Genomic DNA, 6,129 nt, shown 5'->3' on the forward strand with positions numbered 1-6,129 from the left:
ATGAACAGGTTGCTGGTCATCACTCTTTATCTGTCCGTGCCCTGCACTTGATCAGCACAGTCTTCCCATCTTCTTGCTCACTCCATTTTAAGCTACTTTCTCGGGTGCAGGAACCCTTTATTCTGTATGCCACTGTGTGTCTAATGTCTAAGTGCCAGCAACTGGAGTCAGACCACAGATCATAGAAGCAACTGTAGAGACTGGAAGCAGTGAGGGGTCTAAATGCTAGCATCTGGAGTCATACCATGAATCATAAGGGCCATTGTGTCTGGGATGCCAGCAATAGGATAAATTGGAGCATATTAAGGTGTAATTGCCAGCAACTGGAGTAAGAACCACAGGTCATAGTGACACCTGTGTCTAGGGTGCCAGCAACCACAGAGACCAGAGTATATACATATTTTGTGGGTGCACATGTCAGTGTACGATCATTAGCTGAAGCTGGATTACCAAGCAAGTAGGATAAAGAGGCTTGGGAACTGAGTATCAAAGCAGCCACAAGTCTGGGTCAGATACTGGAAAGACCAGAGGGTCTGAAAATCAGCTACTGGAGCAATCTGGTAGTCCAAACCAGCTCCTGGATACTGTTTGCATTTATGTGTCTGTGCACAAGGCAAACGGAGACAAGAGAGTCCAGGGCCAGCTGCTGGATAGGCTGAATGCCTACAGCCAGTTCCTGGAGGATCCATAGTGTGCCTGTTTATGAGTGAGCACATGTGTGCCTGCATCTGTGTGTGTATACACAAGAGGGTCTGAGTAACAGCAAGTGGAGTGGAGCCACAAGCCTCAGGGGCTTGTACATCCAGCTGCCAGCAACTGGGGAGAGTAAGAAATCCAGGAGCCAGCTACTGGATAGACTGAGTATCTACGGTCAGCTTCTGGACAGAACCTTACTGTATGTATGTGTGTGTGTATATATACGTGTAGATTTTCTATTAAAGGGCTTTCACCCTGATCAGCCAGAGAGAGGAACAGGATGAATCCATTGCTACTGTTTATGCTGTGTTTTCTGTTGATGTTGATCTGCACGGCCAATCATTTATGTATGTATATAGGTACACTGTGTGTGGGCGTGTGTCTATTGGAAATACAATACGTGCTCAGTCTCACTACTGGTTGAATGGGGGAACAAGGAGCAGGAGCAGCCTTTCCTCCCACCAGCTACCAGATTCAGCAACTCCTAACAATTTGCATGATCTCTCTGCATTTGCGCTCTTCTGTGTGAGTGCCAAAGAGACATTAAGGCCTTCCTGGAACACCTTTACACTTGTCCACCAGTATAACGGAGGGCTTATTACTGCATCCCTTATGCATAAAAGCCATTAATCAAAAAAGAAGCATCTCTGAGGAAAATAAATTTGAAAACTATATTCTTTTAAATACATATATATCTACAGCTTGTCAGACTGGCTTAGCTTTTCTTTGTATTCTCTTAACTATTCATGCCTGTTAACTTCAGATTTTTTTTACTGCATTTAAGGAGATTAGGCCCCAGTGGGAGACAATTTGCTTCACTTCCCTGGGATTTTTGTATTCATCCTATAGTTTCTCTGACTGAACTGTCTTACAAGAATTACTGCTTGATGCACTTGTTCCAGTATAGCAGCTTGTACCAAGCACTCAAAATAGTATAGAAATTCATTTATGTTCCTGCCTATGGAAACCAACCATCAAAAGAATGACATTTTCTGGACAAAATTGTTACACCTTAAACAGCAACTGAAAAACTTAGCAATACAATCAAATCTATTCTCTGTTGCAGTTAAGTTCTTCCTCAATTACAGTTTATCCCATTGACTCTAATATAGAGCAGAATTCCGTTGAAATCTGAAATATGCAGGAAAGTATCTATATCAAAATAACAGATTAACAAAATAACAGCAAATTTATTTTTATCATGCCATAACAAACCAAGCTGGATTTTTTTTTTTCAGAGTGAATTCTTCTTGTTATTTCTACCAAATATATAAGAACACCATATAAAATGTCATGCAATTTCAAGGAGACTATTTTCTTTTTGAAAAAGTAGGAGGTGGGAGATTACTGAAAAGAGCAAGCAAGCAAGCTGTTTCATGGAGAATAGAAACAATGAAACCTGGTTTCCTACGGATTTATGCTATGGGTTGAGCTCTATGTGGCTTCTCTTCTGCCTAATAAGGATTCTGTTTATGCTTTATAATTCCCCTCAGACTGTTTAAAAGGTCCTCCTCTTATATCCCTCATATCCAGGTGTGTGTTTAAAAAAATGTATAGCAATTTATTAGATTTTTTTACTTCTTTCTTTCTGCCAAACTGGCTGCAATTGCCCAGGAGGTGCAACCATGCTATGCTGGTAGAGAGAGAGGACTACATTCTTTGAAGGTTCGTTGGTCTCTGTTTACAATAGAAAATCCAATTTCACAAATATTCTCCAACTTCCATATAGAGGCTGATATAATTTATTTCTTAAGTGTCTGTTTTCAGGAAATGCTTTCAGGAATTTCCTTCGTTCTGGAGAACACAACCATTGATGGAACATACAGGATTTCTACTGCACGCGCCACACAGAAAAGTTCCATAGATAAATCAATGACAGAGGGTGTACCACAGTTTTCATCTAGAGGAGGCCCTGCATGTCGCTAATGGCTTATCTCTCTGGGAAGTTTAAAGACTGGCAGGCTGTAGATGCTCAATGTTTAATCTCAGACACCTGCTGTCACCATGATTACTCCACGGGCAAAACAAAGTCAAGTCAGAAATACCATCACTGGTATCATTAGATGGCCAGTGGTATACAGCTAGGAATACAGCTAGGCCCACTATCTGTGAGCAGGAGCATTCTCTGCAAGTGAGAAGATGGACAAAATAAAGAACTCTTTAAAATGAAATCTCTTAAAAACAAAGTGTACTTCCCTACCCTGAGGTAAGCAAAACGCTGTACAAACTTGAGGTACCAGGAACCAAAAAGCCATGTTCTGTTGGAGAGCAACTCTCTCCTATGAGGGGGGAACCCCCCCAAAACCTAACACCAAACAAACCAAGGGCTAAAACTGTAACAATGTACTAAGCCTTCCTTGAGGCAGAGTGCTGGAATGTAAACTACTGCCCAATTGAGGGTGCATGTCAGAGGTGGTAGATGACGCTCATTCCTTCCAGCTTCTACTCTAGGGAATACCATAAATATCACAAATGACCTCTTTTCTTAGCCACTGGTCTGGAAACTTGCAGTTAATTAATTTTACCCCATTCAACATAAGTCTAGGACTCTATCCAAGTTTTTTTTAGTGAACATCCAGCAATACATGTAGGCTCCCCCAGGCTTAGCTAACAGTTTGTAACGATGATTGGCAGCTCCTCCCAAGGTGTCTACAGGTCACCCAGAATCAAAACCTGTCCTTGGTACTTGAGAGTGGGTCTTTTCCAGGCACCAGACTTTTGTAAACACTTATTTCATGGCCTTGCCTGACCATACAGTTCAATTCAGCTTGACTTGAATTTAACTGACCCTCACCTAACAAAAACACAGTCTAGGTAGTTGGACAGGAAAATATTTTGAGCTGGCAACCTTCTAGGAATAAATGACTACCTATTAAGCTACCCATACTTGAAGGGGAAAAGCTGTGTTTTTCTCCTCTCATCCTAAAAGAAGTAAAACCCATGTTGTGTATTTTCTTTTAGTTAGCTACGCTGCTAGGATATGTCCTGTTTCTACTTACTTCAGCTAAACATATCCAGCCATGAATGCAAAAATCCCATGACCAAGAGAGCACACAGGCAGACTCCAGACTACTGGTTACAGCGTACAGCTACAGCGAAAGCAACTTGCACACTGCACCTCACGCTTCTTGAACAACCTGCATGTTCTATGCAGTCACCAGATTATAGAATAAATATATCAAAGAGAACAACCTTAAATAGTAAACCTTTAACAAAACATACATAAAACTTCCAATTCATTTAGCAAACATAAGGTCTTCTTAACAGCAAAACTACAAAAGCACAACTGGCATAACTACTGCCTGGTTTTGGTGCATTTGAATGACTTCAACCTAGGCAGAGCATCCAGAAGGAGAGAACATTTTATGGTACAAATTACAATGGAAATCAAAGTGGAATGCTAACTAATTTAAGCCCTGAGGCTGCAACTACTTTACTCACACATTTGTTTGCAAGATCAAGGTCTTAGCCACACAGCAAAATAACTGTCAGAGTCCTGTATCTGAGAACAGGGTGAAATAGTTCTTAGAATATCGTACTAGAAATCAGAGTTCTGTCAAACTGTAGTGCTAGCCCTAAAATTCTCCAAACACACTTCTGAAAATGAAAGGTTGATTTATAAAACCTAGTAAAACTCTGTATCGAACAAAACAACCTTGTCTGGGTCTCTTTATGTGGCCTGCCTGGGCGACCAGCCAATAGACTGGAATAGTTTAATATTATATAGAAAACCTACCTGTAAAATCAATCACAGTAAGCTCTGCACAGGAAGTTCAGGGCAAGGGTGAAGTAGCCAGTTATTAAGTGCTGTTCTTGTGTTAATAGTCTAGTAAATATGCAGTTCTTCTCTGTGGTTCTTGCTTTAGATTAAAGATGCCTGGCAAGCGCCCGCAGGAAGCTGTAAGTTAACATCACAATTTCATTGCTCCTGAAAAAAAACACAAAACAAAGTCTGGAATGTAAACTATGAAAATGAAATTTTCATTTTAGATGACATGGGAAGCTTTGTTACCTCTCTACCCTCCTACCCCCCAAGACACATGCCAGAGTTGTTAAGTTTTTTTAATTAAGTATGTAAGCATGAAACATGTTCCACACTACTCCTGTGAAATGAGGAATAAAAGTCATTATGTTTACAAGAAAGATAAATCAACTAAATCTGGTCATTGGTGAAAGCAGAGAAGAGGCAAACAAGAAGTTGGAGTTACGATCTCCCCTCTGAAATGACCTCTGGCCAGATCCAGCAAAGTAGTTAGGCCAAAGAAAGGTACAGATATTCTAAACTATGATACATACAATCCTTGGTCTACTTGGAAGTTAACACTTAAATTTTGCTTCTGATGACTCCCCAAATTTTACATAAAACTGAAGTTGTATATCCAGTGAATAGTAGTATATCCAGTGAGTTGACCATATGTAATATATCCAGTGACTGTACAGCGCTGTTGAGAGCAGAAACTAGGTCTTTCCTCCTCTACATTAACATCTTAACTGTGCTCTGTCTGGCCCAATCAGCTTGAATTTGTGGCTGTACCATGTCTCAGCCTTAATATGAAAAGCCTGTGAATTTGGTTATAGGGGTACTCTCCTGGCAAATGGACAATACAGATTTCAACTCCCTTGAGGCTGCAGTTGAAAAGGATATGTTTCCTACTACCAGAGTAAACGCTAGCCTATTACGTAAAAGAGAAGTGCTTCATCTGCAATTACAGAGCAGCTGTAAAAGGTTCTGGTTTATAAATCCCAGCTAAAGAGAAATATTCTTCTACCATCCTGAACCGCTGTACCAGATTTAGGGGTAGGGAGTGTTTCTAAGCATCCTCCCCACTTTTCCTACTGGCAAGGTTCCTTTCCCTCTGTACTGTCTTGGGGCCCTAGGGATCAGCTCTGGTACTGCATACCACCCAAGGGAACAAATGTGTAATTTATCATCCCCATCCCTTTGTTGCAGTTTCTCCTTCTAAAAGTGGTGATGGCAATTTCTACCTCACAAGAGTGCTGATGAGGAGTGTACCTGGAGCCTGAGAGAGACTTTTCCTTTCCTCAGAAGCCAGAAGTGTGGCGGTAAAAGGTACTCATTATGCAGTGCAATAGCTGATTGCATCCTTCACACTTTTAGATGACCCACCATTCTACACAAATCCTGATCCTAGCTGACCTGAAAGTACTGTGCATACTTTAAGGGTGCAGTATCACTAAACAGAGGGTTGCTCTTCACCCTGCTAAGAATATAAAACCATACAAGAGTGGCCGTATGTGATGTCTGTTGTGATGTACACTCTACCTGCTGACCTACACATCATCTGGCTGACAAGGATACCCATTATCTTTGTGAAAATGATGAATAAGCTCTAAATGCTTGGTAAATTACTGAAACTGAAAGCCAGAGAAAGACGTGCTGAACCTGAAGAGATCCATTCTAGGTGAAGCAAT

Source organism: Falco cherrug, chromosome 6 (assembly GCF_023634085.1).
Source record: "Falco cherrug isolate bFalChe1 chromosome 6, bFalChe1.pri, whole genome shotgun sequence".
Taxonomy (NCBI): Eukaryota; Metazoa; Chordata; class Aves; order Falconiformes; family Falconidae; genus Falco; species Falco cherrug.